Source organism: Cygnus atratus, chromosome Z (genome assembly GCF_013377495.2).
Source record: "Cygnus atratus isolate AKBS03 ecotype Queensland, Australia chromosome Z, CAtr_DNAZoo_HiC_assembly, whole genome shotgun sequence".
NCBI lineage: Eukaryota > Metazoa > Chordata > Aves > Anseriformes > Anatidae > Cygnus > Cygnus atratus.
In genome coordinates, this window is record NC_066396.1 from 6,858,502 (window position 1) to 6,882,192 (window position 23,691).

Genomic DNA, 23,691 nt, shown 5'->3' on the forward strand with positions numbered 1-23,691 from the left:
GGCGGAGGAGCTGGCCGAGCCGCTTTCCATCATTTATCGGCAGTCCTGGCTATCAGGGGAGGTCCCAGTCGACTGGCGGCTAGCCAATGTGACACCCATCTACAAGAAGGGCCGGAGGGTAGACCTGGGGAACTATAGGTCTATTAGTTTGACCTCAGTGCCAGGGAAGCTCATGGAGCAGATTATCTTGAGTGTTATCACGCAGCACTTACAGGGCAAGCAGGCGATCAGGCCCAGTCAGCATGGGTTTATGAAGGGCAGGTCCTGCTTGATGAACCTGATCTCCTTCTATGACAAAGTGACACACTTAGTGGATGAGAGAAAGGCTGTGGATGTGGTCTACCTACCAGCAGGGCTAGGGAAGTGATAGTCCCCCTGTTCTCAGCTCTGGTGAGGCCACACCTCGAGTACTGTGTTCAGTTTTGGGCCCCTTGCTACAAGAAGGACACCGAGGTGCTCAAGAGAGTCGAGAGAAGGGCGACGAGGCTGGTGAGGGGTCTGGAGAACAAGTCTTACGAGGAGCGGCTGAGGGAGCTGGGATTGTTCAGCCTGGAGAAGAGGAGGCTCAGGGGTGACCTTATCGCTCTCTACAGGTACCTTATAGGAGGCTGTAGCGAGGTGGGGGTTGGTCTATTCTCCCACGTGCCTGGTGACAGGACGAGGGGGAATGGGCGAAAGTTGTGCCAGGGGAGGTTTAGTTTGGGTATTAGGAAGAACTTCTTTACTGAAATGTTTGTTAGGTATTGGAATGGACTGCCCAGGGAAGTGGTTGAGTCACCATCCCTGGAGGTCTTTACGAGACGTTTAGATGTTGAGCTTAGTGATATGGTTTAGTGGAGGACTTGTGAGTGTTAGGTCAGAGGTTGGGCTGGGTGATCTTGGAGCTCTCTTCCAACCTAGACGATTCTGTGATTCTGTGATTCTGTGAAAAATTATATTAAAATACGCTTTTACGTGAATTCCATCAGTACCATCTGTATCCTATAATCAAATATTTAAATATTTTATGAGTCATAAAATTATAGTGTAACATATTTCAAATGCTTCCTTTCTCTCTCTATAGGCATATATTTTTCCTTTAAAATGTATATTTGTCCACATATATGATCTTGGAACTTATGATTCACTACTGATCATACTAATTCTACTTCCGTGCTAATGAGTAAAGAATGACTGTACTACACTTAGTAGAAGAAAGCTCCTTCTGGCAACATTCTTCAGGGCTCCTACATGTGTTAAACTGTTCTGCTTCTACACTCAGAGAAGAAAGAAATCAATACATTTGCTAGACTAGTTTTTACACTATCTGGTGTCTGTACATCATAACACTGGTCATGTTGAAAACTCATTGTACAAATGAAAAGCTGTCAGGTCCATTCATCCAGCAGATGAGTTCATATCAGCCATGCATCTTCCTGACAAATGTGGCTTCCCAATGAGGCCTAGTGAAGTACTCAGCAAAATGGGTGTACAAAGTGTTTTTTTTTTTTTTTCCATATATATTTTTATTTGTTTATTTATTTATTTTTCAGAGCAGATGAATGGAATGTTATTCCTTCCCTCTTTATGTTTTAACTTATAACATTATGTGTATGTAGTTATTAGAGGTAAATCCTACACTTCTCATTTTGACTTCCTCTTTGTCTTTAGATCTCCAAATTAACAAGTTGCTTTTGTTTGTTTGTTTGCCAGTTCTGTTGTATTAGCTGGGTACTTGAAGCAGGACAGAGAGTATGTAGTACCAGTAGAAGGTGTCATTCCTCACTGTATATCATCACTTGCATAAATAAAATTACGTAATGACTAATACTGATACAGCTATATTGATAAAAACAATCATAGATGATTTTAACCAAATTGTTTATATCAAGTCCAATAACTCACCACAGGCAAGCCCTTAAAGGACGGAGAAATTAAATTCGCTTTGATAGAATAATGAATCTAAATAGCCATTCAGCGCAATTCCACATACTCTAAGCTTCGATCAGTTGTGTAAGACTAGGCAGCAATGACTTTTCTGTTAATGTTTTTTCGTTACTAAGTACTGTTTCATAAACTATATATGACTGAACTTGATTCTAAATTCTAGCTGGGAAAACCAGTATTTTGGCTTCTTTATTGTTTGGCTGTAACACTTACAGATCTGTATTTTAAAACTGAATACATGCAAAACGGCATTACTACTTCCAGCCTTTTAAACTTACCCAAGAAATTAGAAATGAACTTTTTTTAAAAATAATTTTTCTCCTTTTATGCACAATGATTCCTCATGTGTTAAGATCAGCTCTTCCCTACAGCTATAATCTAATTGGCATGCAGAGCTCTGATTATGAAATACAAGCAAAGTGAGGCAAATCTTCATTTAATTTTTATTAACAATTTTAGTTACTGCTGAAAGATTCTAAGATGGTCCTTAATACAAAACAAAACAAAACAACAACAAAACTATTTTTCTGTTCTGTGCAGCTGAGATATACTTTTATTCTGCTTGTGAAACAGACAACAACAATACAAACTGCAGAGGTTTTTAAAACCCAAAGGAAGAGAGTAAAAGAGAAAACTGTGGATGGGTGAAGATCTTGTGTATAAAAATGTACAGATCCAGTCAGGGCCAACATCACGTAAACACATTCTTGTGATATAATTAGGGACAGTTTAACTGTGCTGGTAATAAATAGCCTTGGTAAACTGTAAGCTTCAAATGATGATACATTTCAAACTAGATGATAATTCTAAGATCTCTGCTGATATTTCAGACTTTTAGCTTAAGTATAGAAACTGCTTAGTGTATAATAAAATAAATACTACAACTTTATATCCATTGATACATTCTCCCCATCAGGTTTCAGTTGCTACAAATCTTTTGCTGCAGTGGCATCTCTGCTTCAAATAAGCCTGATTAAAATGAAATTACTCAGACTCCTGACCCATGGCAAATTCCATGAGCTGCAATTTGTCTAGTAGTTCAGCTGTGAGTACAATCTGATTGGCTATAATTTAGGTTTATATATTTTTTTTTCCTAACATAGTAGACAGCAGTGATTTTGAAAAATAAATACATGAATAGAAAAAGGAAAAGAAAGAAAAGCGAGAAAAAAAATGAAAAAATCAAATCAAAACAAAACAACGTAATGGTTACCTTTTTGAGCTGCAAGAATGGCATTGTAAGCCAGACCTCTTAGATAAAATATTCAGCATATTTGTAGATTTTAACTTAAATCAAACTGATGATGCCTTCAAGAAAATAAAGTGTTCCTATATATGGTAGTTTCAAACTCGACTTCCTTTCTTGGAATAGTGTCTGCTTTAATAACAAAATGAAATCACACCAGGATTTATTTATTTATTTTTTTATCTCAATGTTCTCAGTGAGTACTTTCTAATTCTGAAGGTTACAGAGAAACAGATAACTAAATTTCTTTCTTGAAGCAAGTGATTTAATATGTTAGAGTTTGGCTGATAGAATATGAGCACACGTGGAGCACTATTTTCCTTTATAAAAGCTCTTTTTAAAGCTCCTACTGATGATTATTGGATTCAGTAAGTTCTGTCCAAAGAAGATTTTGATTTTGTACCTTCCTCCACTTAGTTCTTACGGGTAATAAAAAGTGCAAATGATTAATTCTTCCAATGTTATTTAGACTTTCAATATATTGCTTTGTGAGGAGAAAGGAATACAAATACTTGACTAATTCACTTTTGTTCCCAGAGGCTCTATTTTTAGAAAAGAAACAAAGACATAGACCTCACGTCTGTGGAACATTTATTTGCCACAATATGTATCAAACTGGTTGCATTAATACTGCATATCTAATTATCATAATTTCCCTCCCCTAATCACAAGAGTTCCTGCTGCTTCTAATGCTTCATCATCAAGTACCCTTGTAACCAGCCCCTGGAGTCCAGAAAATTCCAACAGTTTTGCACAAAACTGTCTTTGTACTACATGAAACTTGAGAACAGAACTGTTCTGAGAAAAGCACTTAGTGTTCTTCTCATGTCAGCCTCCTGACAGCGCACACCACAGAAAGCTGGTCATCTTTTCATACATTCAGCCCCAGAGGACTGTAACAGAGAATAATTGTTTATTTTACTCAAAATTTTAATTTTATATAATAATAATATAAGAAATATATCTATGCACCACAATGTTAGAAAAAAATTGACAAAAAATGACATTTCCGAAGGACCAAGTAACTGTTTGTAGCTGCTGATCAAACAACATCTACATCGTCCATTTCATTTTCATGGACAACCTCCAAACTTCTTCAAGTGATCTTATTCCTAAGAGGAGATGAAAGCTGAGCATCCACAATGCTTTGGACTCATTTATATATAATATACATGTAAAATAAAGAATAGACATAAATATGCACATATATATGTGCATGTGTGTGTTTTTTTTTTTTCTTTTGGTGACACTGATTTTTTATTTATTTATTTTATTTATTTATTTATTTATTTATTTACTGAAAAACCTGGAAATGTGTATTTTCTTTTTCCATCCCTCTCTGGGTCTTCTGTTGGCAATTTAGTCTTAAAATATCCTATCAAAACAGAATAGAGTTGATAGTACTCTGCTACCTGATATTACAGGTAGGCTTTTAAACCTTGCAAAGGGGTGTTTTCTGGTACTACCTACTAGATAGCTCTTAGTTCAGTAGATATAGTAGCTTGCAGAAGATATACTACAGCGCAGATGGCAAAAGATGACAATGGCAAGATGATGCGCCTAGGGGAAAACAGTGACAGTGTCTCACCTTGTAAACATTCTCACTTTAGGATTTCATTCCTAAATCAGTTTTATACGTCAAGTCGTCCTAAGGCTCTGTGAGAAGTCACAAAATGTCATTATTGCAGGGTAACTGTGGCCCATATACTAATTTATCCTGTGCTGAAGAAGGTAAAGATCAGCTAGTCGAATTGTCCCCACACCTTAACTTGATGATTTTCACACCCTGTTTCTGAAACCAGACATAAATAACATGACTGCTAATACTGAAGCTACTGCCAACAGTGGAGTTAGGGGTTACTGTTATCAATAGTTTCAGCACACAGTTTCATTCGGGAGTATGGCAGTTCCTCCAGCCATAGACAACAGATGCTCCCTTTATGCATGTCTCCATTTCTCCAACTCAAATGAACTCTCACAGGCAGAACTCTCACAGGTTCTCTTCATCTTTCTACCAAAGAAATGAATGTCCTCCTGGGGACACCCAAATGCTGTTGCAACTATACTGATGAAATGTCTTGAACAATCTCTGTCCCTAGGCCAGTTCGCTGCTTTTTAGTTCTGAAAATACAAGGTTCCCTTTCAAACTGCCTTTGACCTCATCTGGAATATGAGAGATGCTGGACAGCATAAGCCCAATTTTACACATCTGTAGTGCTAGATGTTTACAACTATGATATACTTGTGTAAGGCACAAGTCATCTGTTGTATTTTAGATGTCTGTTTCTCTTTCAAATATCTGAATTTTAATTTTGACTGCAAAGGTGTTCTAAAGTGGCCAGTGCAGGCATAGAACTGAATCAGATGTATCTTGTTTGCTCATGTGCCTGTCCATTTAGTCTCAGTTATATGTAAAACAAAATGAAATAAATAAAATGAAATGAAATGAAATAATAAAATAAAATAAAATAAAATAAAATAAAATAAAATAAAATAAAATATAAAATATAAAATATAAAATAAATATAAAATATAAAATAAAATGAATATAAAATGAAATATTATTCTGATACTATGATCTAATTTGATGGAGAAGGAAAAGACATATATGTGTTCTCTATAAATATTCTCCCTCAGACCAGGTTCACTTCAACCATGCCTAAACTGCCTTTAAAATAGTCATTGTTTCACTAGATTCTGATGCCTTGCAGGCATTTTGATACCTTAAAATACACAGTATCATTGCCTTCATCTATGGAAACAGATTTATCAGGAGCTGAAATATAACACATTGGTGTTTTAACTTTGCAAACTGTAGGGGGGGAAAGATATCAGTCTGAGGAAAAACCCACAGTTTTGTTTAATGTTTAAATACCATTTTGCATAATTAATGGATAATAAAATAACAACTTAATAATAATAATAATAATAAAGATGAAAAAATGCTCAAATAATGTAAAAGGACAATTATTGCAAGTTAAAACATCCAAGAGATGTACTTCATAAACTCATGCATAAAATGTTGTACTTAGTTATTTTCAGTATTTGAACTGCTACATTTCTAGGGATTTGTTATCATTCATATTTCAGAACCAGGAAACTCTAGGAACTTTGTAGGAGAGCTGTCATGCAATGTTTCTACAAGTGCATAGGCTTTTAATACACAAAATATGGCTTACTTAGAGAGGTAGAATTGAAAAACTAACTGTCAAGAGAGAGCAAGAATAAAGAAATACTTTTTTCAAAGTGAAATATCTTAAAATTCAGGATTTTAATAACAAATACTAATGGCCAAACTACCAGGGACCAAAGATCTGTCTTTCAGAATTAAAAACATGAGCTGCTCCAGTCCTCCAAAGCTGCTATGAGCTTATATGATCTGTTGATTAGTCATTCAGGTATCTTCTTACAAATGTCCAAATACAATTTTCAAGGACAATATTGGCACTAAGGAACTCCAAGTTATTAAATTTGTTTTTATAAATCTACTATGAGTTGCAATGGGAAAAAATGAAAAGCTCGTAATTTTGATGTGTGAACATTATTATAACAATTGGTGCAGCATGTTGAACAGGGATGATCACATGAGGTCATGCAGAAAAATATTTTTGAAGATAGTCTCTGATGAGACTTTCTTTCAGTCTAATAAAATGTTTTGTACTTGTCTAGATAATGATCACCATTATTACCTAGATATGGATCACTGATCAAAACTCTTCTCGCAACTTCTGCAAACAGTCTCCCTGTTTGGAGACTTGGGATGAAAAAAGGGCAAGTTCTAATTAGGCAGTGGAAGGGACACTCCTTTTTCCAGGACACTGTGAAAAACATTAAACTAAAATAAAGTGCTTTAAGATACTTGAAAATAAGATGTCACAGAAATACACTGGTATATGAAAATAGTATAATTACTCTTACATATTATATAGCAATACCCTTCCAGAAAGGACGAGATCTTAAAGTTCTGTGTCACCAATATGATACGGATGTTGTTTTTTTTTGCAAAGATATCCATTTCTTGGTCTTGACCTTGAACTGATCTAAAAGGTGTTTTGTGCGATCAAAATATTTTACAGTGCCTTTACAGATATTTTTAACGACTTTAGTAATATAACTGAGATTTTTAAATTATTATTATTATTTTTTAAAATTAATCTGACCTCAAAATACAAACAAAAAGCAATCTATAAAGATCTGGTTGTGTCTTTTGGCAAAGAAATTGGATGAACTAATTTTATTCTAAAATTTTGTCTTGATCATTATGTAGGATAACAATAACAGGGAACTAAATAAATCATTAGTATGAAGCTAAGATAGGCTTGTGGTTCAAGGTAAAAATACTTATGAAGAAATAGTACTATTCATATAGTTTGTTTATTCAGTTTTGTTTTTAATAATAAAGTATATTTGTTATTAGAGTTTTGGTTAGCTAAACTGGCATTTTGTGTGCCCGTATGTGCTCAGTTTTCTTGAAACACTGAAAGATGAGTGAAAATATATGAAAGAAGTAGGAATACACATCCCTGACTTCTGAGACCTACTGATGTTTCAACATCTGAAGATCCAGGTTTAACAAATGCTCCCGCTACAGCTCAGCCTATGCATAACAGGAACATGTTGAAATCTATGGCTTTTTTAAGAATGCCACAGTTGTTAAAATTACATTTGCTGCAAATATTACAACAATCCCCAGTGCTAGGCACCACCACCTAAATTCTAAGAAAGATGTTATTTCTACACAAGAGGTTTTCAGGCTTCAGTGGGGAGATCCCAGCACTCTGTAGACAAACTGTGTGCAGGGTGTGTAAATTGCACATATAAACTCTCTTCATCTTTTGAGGACATCTTAACTTCCAATTGAAAATGTTTACAGGGCGAGAACTTGAAAGTCATTTCCCTAATCTGAAGGAGTTACAGATGACCACTTTACAAGTATTCTGGTACGGAAGTTGTCAAGGAACTGTAAATTACTTCTGGTTAATACTACTACTGCAGAGATAATCAAAGGCACAAGACAAAATCAGTTCTTTCTGATATTAGACATTATAGGTGTAATATCCAAACCTTAACTAGTTGTCTGATATATTTTTACTGAAACTCATAAACTATTATACTGATGTCAAAAATGTAATACATGGCAAAATGAACCAATAAACCAATACCATCTAATTGCTTTTAATGCAGTATTTTTGACATATTCATAAACATCTACTAGAGTGAATCTTATGTTGAGGATAGCTACAAAAGCATTAACAACAGTCCAGTCTCAAACAGACCAACAATGTAACTTGCAAGAACATGAAGTTACACAGACTGACCACAGAGTTCTCAGGAAGAATTCTGAAAATATAACTAAACAAGAAAATCTATTGGCACACCATGGCTCCCTATGGTTTCTCTGCCTGTATGAGATTAGGAAATCAAAGCATTCAAATGTAAGAGGCACTCACCTCCAGCCATTTCCCAAACTCCACATGTCAGGAGAGCCAGGCAGCCTTGCCGATCTGCTTCCACAGTCTCCTTGTTAGGTGATGTACTGACCCAGACAAGTTATGGGACCAAAGTGAGTGTGATTTCAAAGACCTAGGACAAAGGAATCACAGAATTATTGATGTTTGTGCTCCACACAAACATCAACTTCCTCAGTCAGTCAAAGGTCAGTCAAAATCTCTCAGACCTCATAAAAGAAGTTCTACAGGCTAATTCACCCCCTTCCTGAGTAAGGAAGTTTCCCTTCTCTCCCAGCCTGTGTATCAGCAGGGAAGAAAAAAGTTTTGAAGATAAAAGTCTCTGTGTAGCAAGTGGAGAGGAAAGATGAGAATTGGCTGGTGAAATAAATGTGTATCAAGTACACATTAAAAATAAAATAAAAAAAATAATAAAAAAATCCCATTCTATAATATTTCCTATATCTAAATTAAAGTAATTTCAAATAAGGTTATAATCAAATGATAGTAATTTACAGTTCTTCAAATCAGCTATAAAATGACAAAAAGTTAAACAACCCTTTTACCAATTCTCACATTTTTGTAAGTAATTTCCTTTTATTAGGCCATTTTTCAAACTCCAGACAAGCTTGTGCTTTATTGGCAGATAAAAAACCATCAACAACCATTTTTTCTGGAATTAATTTTGTCAATATCGTCTGTTCTTTTATTATGCAATTTACAAACAAATAAACCATTTTTTTTTAAAGAATAACTTTGAAGATAAAAATTCTCAGCTACTGGTTTTTTTTTGTTGTTTGTTTGTTTGTTTGTTTTGTCTTCCCTTTAAAAAAGACTCAATAAGGAAATACAATTTTATTATATTTGCTATTGGTGCTATAAAACTGTATTTCAGTGGCTGGGGAATACAATGTAATTGATCATGTTTTTGAAATACATTAATATGAGTTACTGTATTTCTCATATATAATTTGAAATTATGTAAAGACATAAAACTGTCCTATTGCATAGTGTAAATCTGTGAATTACTGTTTCATTACATTAAATTAAACATGTGTATGGTCAGATAGGTCTGAAAAGAAGATTTTGACCCAAATGTTTTAAATACCTGGAAATGCTTGACTGTGAACTAAAATTAACTAAGTAAACAAGACTGCTTGTTATCATTTTAGACTTCACTGATGTGAAATACTGAATTACAGCTATTGACCTTTATTCCTCTCTCCATTGGCAGGATTTAAGATAATAATAATAATAATAATAATAATAATAATAATAAAAGCAAATAAGAGAAGAAAAGGAAAAACGTTCATAAAAATGGTCATTTAGTAGTAAAAAAATAAAGGACTTTGCTGCACTGAATAACTGAGGTAGAGACAGTTTAATGACCCCTTAAAAGGAAGTGTTATTACCAAAAAAGAAACTGATTTTAGTTTCATCAGGCTCCACATGAATATGGAAGACATATATATATATATATATATATATATATAAAATAGGTGAAATAGCAAGGTGTGTTGTTAAAGTACAAAATAGAGATATAGATGAGCTATAACAACAACTATATTGGAAGTGAAATTTTAGAAAATAAATATTTTGATAGAAAAAATATATTTTAATAAATTAAAATAAATGAAAAACATCTTTTAATGATGTTTTTATTTTTGCTGTTTATTGTTTGATAAGTTTTCTATTTTTATGATAGCCTCCAAATATTAAAATTTCCGTTATTTTATTCTTTTCATTATTATCATTATCGTTATTATCGTTATTATCATTTTCCCTCTTTTTTTTTTTTCTTTCCTTTATTCACACTTTCTTTCCTCACAATAACTTTCCAGTAGCATGATGTAGAAAATAAGAAGAGAAATTTGGAAAAATAAAGTCCAAATGCTGGCTTGGAATGCTTGCAAGAACTTTCCTTTTTCAGAAAACGTTTAATAAAAAAGTACAATAACAAGGAAAAAAGTGAATAGTTATCAGAAATAGACTGGAACAAACAGACATAATTAAGAAATTTGGTCAAAGGACATTTTCCAGACAAAATTTTTGGAAGCAATATAGAGTAGCTGAATAGATCATACATGGTAAAATTGTGGGGGTAGTGTAGACAACAAATGAGGAAGGATATTTCAATTTTTTTTTTTTTTTTTTTAAGTTTTGTTGTTCAGATCTGTCAAAGACCCATTGTCATTTACCATCCATTTTACTTTGTTCATGTCTGCAATTCCTTGTGCTTTGTTTTCAGGATTTTTGTTTTGTGATTTTTAGAATCTAAGGTAAGCTTAGTCTACAATTTTCCAGTGACAAATATAAACTGGAGGTGGAAGAGAGAAGGAGATAAAGAAGGAAACTAGGGGTAGTGTTGTCTGACTTCTCTCAACCTCATCCTCTTTCAATAAATCTATTGGTACTATTGCTAACATAAAGTGCTTGATTTGACTAACTACATCCTAATATTCATTCTCTCAGGACACACAAATCCAGCCACCCCATCACAGTCTATTATCAGTGTGCACAGGATATGCCAGCCATAGTAATACTTTTTACCCCATGTCATGTTTTATGCACATTTAATGCTGTATTCAACAGGAATGACACACAGGACTTTGCTTTAGCAGCTGTTGTGGAGAATGAAGGACTCCTTCAGGTGGTTTCAAATCTTATTTCGTAAAGTGCACAAAGTTTGTCATTATGGGTGTTTGTGTTAAAGAAAGACAGGTGATTACCTGCCTGTTTGTGTCCTGTTTTGCAGCACAGTTTCACCCTAACTCCTCTCATGTTCCCCTTTTTCCATGCCATGAGATATTAATGACTACTTTAGAGAGAGAATATCTGCCTCATAGGACCGATATTAAAGCAAACATAGATACAGAAGCAGAGCCTTATTTCTGCTTTACAAAGTGATTTTGTTAAATCTTAATTCTTACTCTCATGTTCCCCACATCTCTGGATAATAATCGCAGCTGCTTTCTTCACATCTCCCTCTCTCTCCAGTGGCATCCTTCATGACCCTGGGGTTCGAAGCAGTTGATATTTTTGTTCCCATCCTTTCCAACTCTGATACAATTAACTCCCTGTGCTACATGTGCTGTTTGGACATGTGAATAACTCCTGAAATTAAATTCTGAATAAAGCCTGGTGTTTTGGGTTGGCTCTTTGCAGACAAATGATCAATATTTTCTCCCTCACAGTTCCTTTTTTATCAGAGTAGGCAGACCCCCACTAAGGTTCATAGCCTTGGTGGTCATCTTTCATCCTGAACTGTCTTTGATTATAATTTTACATCACACAAATCTCATTCTATTGTCTCCAAAACATAGCAAGGCTGTGACCAAAGCTGTCTCAGGATGATGCCAAGTCAATAATTCATATCTTTATTACATCTCTGCTGGGTAGCTGTAATTCAACGTAGTTGTTGTAATTATAGTACGCTAGCACCTGTAGATTGGTGTGCCTGAAGCAGTTCCATGTCCAACAGTCATTCCATGTCTTTTATAATCATATCTACATGTCCAATGCATCTGTAATATATAGGAAATACCTACCACACCTTTGCAGAGACAAAGAATATATTCCACTTAAGATTTTAAATCCTTCTTTATGAAATACCCCAGCTGAAAGGTAATTCTTTTAGACCATCAATTATGCCCAGGTTTGTGTTCTGTTCTGCTCCACTCCTCTCTTCTCTCGATTATTAGAATCAGTGGTCTGGACTCACAACTGGAATATGAGGTATCATTAAACAGCAGAAAAACATTTAGAAGTATAAAGGGACACTACCTATCTTGATCTTTTTCTTTGTGACCTTACCTCAGTATGTCTTTTTCTTGCTTTCTAGGACAGTTGCCACCACAAAATCACTGGTGGAGTAACCTTAAAAAAAATAAGTAAATAAATACATAAATAAATAAATACATAAATAAATATAAAATAAACATAAATATTAATAATAAATAAATAATAAATAAATACTTATTAAAGCCTATTGTTCCAGCCTGTGTAGGTTTGTCTGAACTTCCAACTGGACAGTGTCCAGGAACCTGCTGAGAGAACATTCTCCCCCATTGTCCTGTAGTATGTAGGACTCAGGATGATCCTTGCAGTTACTGTCACTGTGAATGAAAAACAACCTGCAACAAACACTTTAGCAAAAACTAATTCAAAACAAAGCAAAGAAATAAACATGTGAATCGATATCCCTCTGGGATTTTTATTAATTAATTAATTAATTTATTTATTTATTTAATAGGATTATTTCTTTTTAGCATATCTTTCTCACTTCTATGAGGTAACAGATGTTCAACCACAATGTTGAAGCTTCATGGTCCACTACTAATTTATCTACTGTAGTACATTGGAAGACCTGCTTTCCATGGAAATGTCACCTAGTTGCAGCTTTGTATGGCATTAAATTGAAATGCAGACCTGAATCAAAGTAAGTTAATATTACTTTATGTTCAGGTTTAGTTTCTTCTTTTTCAGCATTATCATAGAATCATAGAATATCCCAAGCTGGCAGGGACCCACAAGCATCTTCAAGTCCAACTCCTGGCTTCACATAGAACCACCCAAAAATCAAAGGTAGGCTTGGTGTCATGACCACTTCCTCTGGGGAACCTGTTCCAGTGCCCAGCCACCCTCTCAGTAAAGAACTTTTTCCTAACATCCAAACTGACCCTCCCCTATCCCAGCTCCATGTAACAACGTGGGTCCTGTCATTGTCACCAGAGAGTAGAGCTCAGCGCCTGCCCCTCTGCTCCCCTCATGAGGAAGCTGCAGGCCACCATGAGGCCTCCCGTCAGTATCCTCTTCTCCGGGATGCACAAACCAAGTGACCTCAGCTACTCCTCATCCATCTTCCCCTTTAGACCCTTCATCATCTTGTTGTTCTCCTTTGGACACTCTCTAATAATTTTATGTGCTTCTTATATTGTGGCACCCAAAACTGCACAGTTTAGACAACCTCTGCTTAGTGTGATGAGTTTGTTATCTCTTACAAAATTTATTTCACTTCTTACATCTGTACCTCTCAGTTATATGTGGTTTTCTGACAGTAAAAATGTGTCTTTTTGTTTGTATAAATTTATACTCATTATCATTATGGGAAGAGACTGGAAAAATGTGCACTAAAAGTACCCCTATATATAAAACTAGCAGGAAAAAACATAAAGTTTATATTATTATTATTATTATTATTATTATTATTATTATTATTATTATTATTATATTAACATTAATTTAATAATAATAATAATAATAATAATAATAATAATAATAATAATAATAATAATAACCGTCATGCTTTTGAATAATTTTATACAATTTAGTGTGTGCATGTCTGGAGTTGATAACTGTGTCTATTTAGAAAATTACGTGATAGCCCTTGTTACAATTAAGTATGAGATTAGTACTCCACTTTTAACATAAGGAAACTGAGTAAGTTGCCAAAGAAAAGTCATGGAACAGTCTGGGCTTACAACAGGCTTCCTTTGCTCCAGAAGCAGGTAAAATGCTGACCTTTCTGTAGTAACCAGAATAATATGTCAGAGGAACCCAGACTCCCTGTGAATATATCCACAGTATATCAGCAACAAGCAGTTTACATTTTAAAGCATATTTATCACTACTGAGTCAAAAAGGGCAAAATTCCTGAACCAATCTATAATTTGCAATCCAATATTTGGGACCCTGGCAACTCAGTAATTATTTGGCTTCTGCTTGTGTGTGTATGCATGTGAGTTTATTATTTTACTTATTTATGTGAAATGTGTGCACATGAGTTTTATTTTGGAGGCTTATGATGTAAAAGTTCTGCATATAATTTATTAAAAACAAACAATGTAGCAAAAAGAAGATTATATTCCCCTTTAATGGGGTGGTTGCCAGGGCCTGGAAACAGAATACAAACTAGTAGCTTTATGGAAGCTGCCAGCTGAAGAGATGTTCAGTCTTAGCAGGTTTTCCTCTGGTTTTAAATGGGGAACCTATTCCTTAGTACTTTTTGTACCTTTTAGATTATTTATTTATTTATTTTTCCTTGCTTGGTGAGGCTGCACTGAGAAAGCAGAAAAGAAGCAATGAGCAGTGAAAGAGGAAAAGAGCAATGGGTCTAATGACACATATCTGTTGTGGGTAGGGCCTTGTAATTGCTGGTTTCTGATGGACTGATTATCATCTAAATCAAGGGAGAAGCATACAGTTTCCAAAGACATGCAGTGGTGCCTTCCTCTGTGTGAAGGAGTACCCAAGCAGGAGACATGTGGAACTAGGCTGCAGTGAAACAGCTTGGGGTCACTCAGGGGATTCAAACATTCCAATTCTGCATTCACAGAAGGTGCAGATTGTGTTGAGAAACCTTTGATGAGGATAAGTAGAAACAATGGAAACAGAACAATACTTGGGTAAACGTCTTTCTCAGCTTTTAACCTTGTGTATGTTCTTAATATTCTGAAGGTACTGGGGGAATTGGATCACAGTGGAGAGTCACAGCTATGATGCCATTTCAATTCATTTCATTTTATTTCATTTCATTTCATTTCATTTTAATCTGAAAAAGTTAATAGAAACACTCAATTTTTTTTAGTCTACCAGCCTTTCTTTCAGTTCTGCCAAATATAGTAACAGATCATGTAATAATTAGCATTATAAAGGAGTGAATCTGTCTGGGATCTGAATCTGAATGGGATCTTTCTCAGATTAAATCTCCCATAATCAGAAACAGAGCTACCTGTTTCAAGGACCTTGAAGTAAAGAGGGAAGGGTTTAAGAAGAACCATAGGCATTGTGATTCTCCAAACTGCTTAGAAGTAGAGCACCTGGCTCCACTGGTGGAAATGGTAATGCTGCGGTAGATTACTGTGTTTCTCACACAGAGTGGGGACATTTCTGTCCATAGGACTTTGTTTATAAGGACCAGCACTCTAGGAGTGGGGATATTTAGGGCAGACAGCAATACCAGACACAGAAGAGGAAGTCATTGCTGAAATCCTTTTCCTTCCTTCCTCAAGCTAGGTTACTTTCCCTAAGTTTGCCTTACATACATTGGGACTCAGAAGTTGAGCTATCCTACTTTAACATATAAAGCCAATCTACATATTATCTTATATTAACCTTAGTTATTTATTGGCATTTATTTATTTAAATGGTGGTAAATACTGGGAGATGTCTTCTTCAACTATTTCTGCATTCTGCAGATGGAACTCTAAACTTCCTCTTGTGCTCTCCAGAAGTCTGCTTTGGATATCTGATTAGAGTTTTACATGTGTAAAGAAAGGGAGAAAAGATTTATCCACATTTTAAAATTAAGAAAAGGTTCACAGTGGACAAGAATGCTATGGTAACACAGCTGGGAAAAAAAAAAAAAAAGTGAAAGAAGAAACGTTAGATTGATATGCTTTGGTAAAAACAGTTTAAGATACTCAAGTGAAGGATAGTAAAGACAGTGATATATTTCTTTATCCTCATATACAAAATTGATCAATCCAATGAGAGACTACCTTTTGTGGACTAACCTGTCAGGCTGCTAAACACAACAAAGCCATTTGCAGCTCCCCCCTCCAAGTGGGATGGGAGAGAGAATTGGAAGAAAAAAAGAAGTAACACAGAATCACAGAATCGTCTAGGTTGGAAGAGAGCTCCAAGATCACCTAGTCCAACCTCTGACCTAACACTCACAAGTCCTTCACTAAACCATATCGCTAAGCTCTACATCTAAACGTCTTTTAAAGACCTCCAGGGATGGTGACTCCACCACATCCCTGGGCAGCCCGTTCCAATGCTTAATAACCCTTTCGGTAAAGAAGTACTTCCTAACATCCAACCTAAAACTCCCCTGTCGCAACTTTCGCCCATTCCCCCTCGTCCTGTCACCAGGCACGTGGGAGAATAGACCAACCCCCACCTCGCTACAGCCTCCTATAAGGTACCTGTAGAGAGCAATAAGGTCACCCCTGAGCCTCCTCTTCTCCAGACTGAACAATCCCAGCTCCCTCAGCCGCTCCTCGTAAGACTTGTTCTCCAGACCCCTCACCAGCCTCGTCGCCCTTCTCTCGACTCTCTTGAGCACCTCCATGTCCTTCTTGTAGCAAGGGGCCCAAAACTGAACACAGTACTCAGGGTGCAGCCTACCAGAGCTGAGTACAGGGGGAAAATCACTACCCTAGACCTGCTGGCCACACTGCTTCTTATACAGGCCAGGATGCTGTTGGCCTTCTTGGCCACCTGAGCACACTGTTGGCTCATATTCAGCTGACTATCAACCAATACTCCCAGGTTCTTCTCGGCCAGGCAGCTTTCCAACCACTCATCTCCCAGCCTGTAGCTCTGCTTGGGGTTGTTACGCCCCAGGTGCCGGACCCGGCACTTGGCCTTGTTGAACTTCATACAGTTGACCTCAGCCCATCGCTCCAGCCTATCCAGATCCTCCTGCAGAGCCTTCCTACCGTCGAGCAGACCGACACACACACCTAACTTGGTGTCGTCTGCAAACTTACGGAGAGTGCACTCGATCCCCTCATCCAGATCATCGATAAAGATATTAAAGAGAACTGGCCCCAGTACTGAGCCCTGGGGGACTCCATTAGTGACTGGCCTCCAACTGGATTTAACTCCATTCACCACAGCTCTTTGGGCCCGGCTACCCAGCCAGTTTCTAACCCAACGAAGCGTGCACCAGTCCAAGCCAAGAGCAGCCAGTTTCTCAAGGAGAATGCTGTGGGAAATGGTGTCAAAAGCCTTACTGAAGTGAAGAACAGCCTAAAAACTCAGGGGTTGAGATAAAGTGATTTTAATGGGATAGAAATAGGAGAAATAATAATGATGGTAATAATAATGAGAAATATATGTATATACAGACATATAAAACAAGTGATGCACAATGCAATTGCTCACCACCCACTGGCCAATGCCTAGCCAGTCCCTGAGCAGCAATCTCCCACTCGTGGGCCAACTCTCACAGCTTTTATTGTCCTACATGATGCCGTAAGATGTTGAATATTCCTTTGGTCAGTCTGGGCCAGCTGTTCTGCTTCTCTCCCTTCCCACCTTCTGGTGCACCCCTAGCCCCCTTGCTGGCCAAGTAGCACAAGAACCTGAAAAGTCCTTGACTCTGTGTAAGCGCTGCTCTGCAACAACTAAAACATCGGTGTGGAATCAGCATCATTTTCCTCCTATTCTCCTAAATCCAAAACATGTCATATGCCAACAACTATGAAGAAAATTAACTTTAGTCTGCCAAAACCGGGACGCTACCATATGACTGAAATGTCCAATTTTTGCTGATAATTTGCACAGTTAGTGTAATTAGTGTAAATTAGTGTAAGTTATCTGCAACAAGAGAATAAAATATAAAGTAAAAAGGAAAGTTGCAAACGTATTTTCACTGTAACTTTCTTTTGTTTCTCTTTACATATTTGTAAAAATAAAAATAAAAAGATTTAAATCACTCTTACTTTATCTGCATGGGACATACAGAGTTTTAATTTATCTGTGTTGTGGTTTAGCCCGGCTGGCAGCCAAACACCACACAGCCGTTTGCTCACACTCCCCCCTCCCTCTCTGAGATGGGGGAGAGAAATGGGAAAGTGAAGCCTGTGAGTTGAGATAAAGACAGTTTATTAAGACAGGAAAATAACAACAACAACAACAACAACAACAACAACAATAATAATAATAGTATTAATAATAATAATGTGTACGAAATAAGTGATGCACAATACAATTGCTCACCATCCGTTGACCGATGCCCAGCCTATCCCCGAGCAGCCGGCCCCCCACCCCGGCTAGCCACCCCTATATATTGTTCAGCATGACGTCAGATGGTATGGAATATCCCTTTGGCCAGTTTGGGTCAGCTGTCCTGGCTCTGTCCCCTCCCAGCTCCTGCTGCATCCCTAGCCTGCTCGCTAGCAGGACAGAGTGAGAAGCTGAAAAGTCCTTGGCTTGGTGTACGCACTGCTCTACAACAATTAAAACATCAGCATGTTATCAGCGCTCTTCTCATCCTAATCCAAAACATAGCACCCTACCAGCTACTGGGAGGAAAATTAACTCTGTCCTAGCTGAAACCAGGACAATCTGAGATATTTGAGTGGAAGGAGAAGAAAAAAAGGTTGTTACTACAATTGCTATTATTACTATTATAGTTATTATAGTCACAATCAGCATTGAATACATAACAAAACGAGCCAATAATTTTGATAGCTATGTTAAACAGGATGTCAAGTAAACAGGAAAAATAAAACTCACCATCTGCTTAATATAGTGCTTTTACTTAACACTCTAGTGAAGATAACAGGATTCCTGTACTTCCAGAGCTTGTCTTGTAATGGATTCACTAACAAACAATCTGTATTAATTACACATGCACTATATCATTCCATTGATGACATGCTGGAGACATCTTTAATATCAATATTGAAATATCTTCAATAAATTAACTTGTTACTTGCCTTTATATGTTGATTTTACCTGATAAAATGCCTGTAGGCATCTTCAGAGACAATACTGACACTACTATAAGCTAAATTTGGAAGTCCGATCAGTACAGAACTATGCCTCTAAGTGTATGGACTTATACATATATTTCATAAAGAGTTCATCGTCTCACAATAATATACAGATTTAAGATGACCACAAATATGTGAATATATTTCTTTAATTAATTGACTTAAAATATATTTATATTTTGATGCCATATAAAATTTGACAAGACTCTTTAAAGCCTTAAATTGTTCATAGTTTTTTGTTTGTTTGTTTTCTGGCTTAGTGTCATGATTAATCAAACAAACAAAATATTTTGAGGAAGCTGTTCAAATAAGAATAAACTTTAAAAAAAAAAAACAAAAAAAACCAACTCCTGGTATTAGATGACATCTTCAAGGTACCAGAAATAAAATATTGCCAAGGCAAATTTTAACCAGTTGGTAGATCAGCAGATCTGACAGAAGTGTCAGATGACATGGAAGTGTTATCACTCTAAGGTGTGGTGAACAGGTTTTTGTTTGGGATGTTTATTTTTAAATATTGTTATTGTTTATTTATTTATATTGAGGCAGGGAGTCTGTGGAATACTCTAAAGGTTACAGATATTCTTAAACTGGATAATGCACTTGCCCTAAATCTGTCATCAGTTCCACCAGTATGAACTAGGACCATTGATAAAGCTGATGAAGGTACAGTGGTACAAAATTACAATAAATGAGAGTAGAATATGCCTCTCCCTTTGACTAAAATTGTAAAGATCATCACCAAAGGCTAACTGCCAGTATTTTAAGGTATCATTCTTTTTATTTATATTCATTTTTCATCTTATATTTTCATGGTTTATGTCCCCAAATTCTTGATCTACAGCAATTAATCGTATACTTTGTTTAGATAAGTAAATTTGAGTTATGAGACTCTACAGCAGTACATATACATATGCTCTTCAAATAGAAAACGTGCACTCTGTCTTCTATTTGTCTATCTGTCTCTGTTTTATCAGAATATCACTGAAATATATGGATGTTGTTATCAATACTTTTGAAATTCCATAAATTTCACTCAGAATATTTCCTGGAAGCCAGGAGATCTTAGCTACCAGTATATAAAAAAGGGACAAGTTTCATCAGTTGTCATATTGAGCTTGGAAGCATGTCCATTGTCAATGACAGATCCTAGCAGCACAATTACAACTTAAACTAAGCTGATATAGACTAGATCAAGAGCCAACACTGCCTGCCAGGAACTGTGATTTCCTTTTAAGAAGATTTCTGTAATGAAATTTAATATTACTAGCAGTGGTTGAACTGAGGTGGAACCCAAGGTTTTAATTGAGATCAAGGCCTCATATTGCTGGACATAGGATTTCTTTTTCCCAGAGTCCAAACCCCTAACATACTGAAATCCATAGGTCTGTTTTGCTTGTCTATATTTCATTTCATGTACTTCAGGTCGTTGCACTTCCCTTTTTTCTTGCCTCACTTGCAAAGGAGTGAAATAATGGCACTGTGACTTAGAAAGAAATATGCCTTGCAGCTTGGTCTGATTTCAGCAGTCAAGCACAAACTTAAAGCCTCTCTTTGTGATTCACAGTAGACATGCAGCTTCCGTAATATAAGGTGATGATAAGAAATATGGCCTTGTCATCATGGATTCAAGGATGACTATTTAATCCATTTTACTCTTTCATTTCAGTTATGTCTTTCATTTCAATTTATCAGATTTTTATTTATTTATTTATTTATTTATTTTTACAAACAAGAAAGAAAATACAGCAGAAAAATACACCTGGACAAAATAAAAGTATGGTAAGGACCATGATGGTCATTTGGCTAATTTTGAAATGCCTGGTTCCTGCTAATGCATTTGTTCTCAGATTTCTGTGGGAAAGATTACCTTCACTTCTTTTTATTGAAAAAAAAAAAAAGCTAGGAAAAAAAAAAAAGTAAAATAAATGCTTAGTTATAGACTAAATAACTATGTATAATCAAGACAAGCTTCTGATTCTAACCTTAAAGAAGGAAAATTAGATCTCAAATCCTCTCTGACACAAGTAGGTTTCTCAATACTTTTCAAACTTCATGTCTTGATAAAGAAAGTTAGATTAAGTAGAATTAACTTTTAGAAAATAAATACTACAAATAGATTTGCAAAAATTACTTTCCATCTTAGTTAAAAGAAGAATAAACAAAAGATAAATAAAAAGTAAAATAGGTTGATGAAGTTAAATCTGAAGATCCAAATTCCCTCCTCCTCCCCTTCTTCTTTTGATTCTGTAAGTGAAATATTACATCTGTTTTTAAAGTTAGTTTCCAGATACTTGGAAGAAGAGTTGAGGACATTAAAAAAAATTTCCTCAGAGCTGCTTTTTCTTTTTTGCCCAAAAATTCAGTGACTAGAACAGCTTCAATCCACTTCCCTCTTTGACAAAATTTGAGCAATAAATCTTACCTCTTAAAAGAATGTTTCAACATTTTTATCTCCTGGATAGGTGGAAAAAGATTTCTCCTCCTATCCTGATTCTGATTTTGTTCTGATTGCTCATTTTTGTACAAATAACTAAAATTCATGTATGTAACTAAACCACAAATTTGCAGAATTCCTTTCTCAGATTGTATTTAAAAAATGCCGTTGTTGGCCAGTTCCAAGAGGAAGAAATATTGAGGGAAATTCCCCTTGCAAACCCTGCCATTAATATGGTGAAAGGCAGGAATCAGCCACTGAGTCACCCACTCTGCTGATTTAAGACTTTATTCCAAAGTGTTTGCTCACCTGTCTTCCAGAGCAGTGACCTATTTATTTCTAAGCTCTTTCAAAATATGTAGAAGCTTCCTTTTGGCGTCATTATTATTAAATGAATAATTAGTGACTATAACAATAATTGCTAGTCCAGTTAGACCTCCAAGTTCCACTGTTTACCTGAATTATTTTTCAATTAATTATAAACATGAAACAATTTTCCACACCTCAACGTTATTTTTTTATTTTTTATTTTTTTGGTTATAAAAGAAGCTTTCTGAAGATGATGGGAGGTTTAATTACTTTCAAACTGGAAACATGAAGATCCTGAGTGGCAGGTCCTAGCCAGCAGCTATACCATTTAAGAAAAAAACAACCTGTAAATTTTAGATTTTTTTTATGTATATATTTTTTTCTGTCATGTGAAAAGGAGTTTGAACAAAGATGAGTGAAATTTGGGGCTAAGATAAAAAATACTATTTTTGAGGTGGAAGCTATCAAAAGAAATTTTCAAATGTCACTAACTTTATGGAGAACAAACGTCAAATTTTGCTATCATGAAGATTAAAAAAGGAGTAAATGCATGCATTTTTATCATTCACAACCGCAGATTCTTCTCCTACCTTTAGGCCTTTGTGTTTCCTTTCATTATGTTATCTTTCTAATTTATTTGTTTGTTTCCTAAGTCATTGTACATCCACACAGTTAGTTTTCTAAATTCCATATATTTTCATTTTCTTTTCAAATGCTGACTAGGTATTCTTGCCAACAGTCATGACCAACTTTGCTCCAGCCCTGATAGGTTTCCTTTTTAGAATAATAGAATATCTGAGTTGGAAGGGACACACAAGGGTCATCGAATCCAACTCCTGAGTCCCCAAAGGACCATCCAAAAAATCAAACCATATTTCAGAGAGTGTTGTCCAAATACTTGTTGAACTTTGGCAGGCTCAGTGCCACAACTACTTCCCTGGGGAACCTGTTCCAGTGCCTAACCATGAAATCTAAAATACAAAACAGCCATCCTTTTTCTTATCTCACCTGTAGCTTGAAAATAATACCTTAATGGTCTGCAATGGCCAGTAATGACATTAAGCTGCTCATTAAGTCTGGATATTGCTGTTTGTGAAACCTAGGCAAGAGATGACAACGCACACCTGATTACAATGCTTGAAAATCCTATTCTGCTTCTCTCTCTTTCTCCTCCACTTTCTCCCTTATCTTGACACTCTTCATTCACCCTCCCTCTTTCTCACAGACAAAAGCTTTTACACTATTCAGATCTCCATTACACACCACCTTTTATTTATTTATTTGTTTGTTGTTGTTTGTTTGTTTGTATGTGTGACTTCGAAGATCTGTAGTTCTTTTCAACATCCAAGGTCTTTGGACCCCTTACCTGTATGCAGTGCTATCCTACTTGAATTAGCATTATCCTTCAAAGCCCAATATTTCACAGCAACAGCAGCCTCTGTGTAGTGAGCTCTGTTAAAGCTGCTATTGCCAAAATGTCTTTCTGTTTTCAGATGTTTTCTGCCTTTGCGACCAAAAGAAATGTTTGATTGGAAAATTGCCATGTAGTCAGCAATGAATTTTGCATTTCCTTAAAAGAACAAGAATTAGATGCACTTTTGGAGAGCTTTTGTTGTTAATGTTGTTGCAATTTGTTTGCTTAATGAGCAGAACAGGAAGTCTGATTTGATAGCTGCCACATCATGGAGTCGATAGAAGAAAGAAACCATGAATATGTAGACTTTTATGCTCAAAAATATATTAAATGGTTAAATGCTCAGATTACTGAAAAAGAAGTGTCTCCGCATTAATTAAATTGCTAAGGTGTTCTCCTAAATA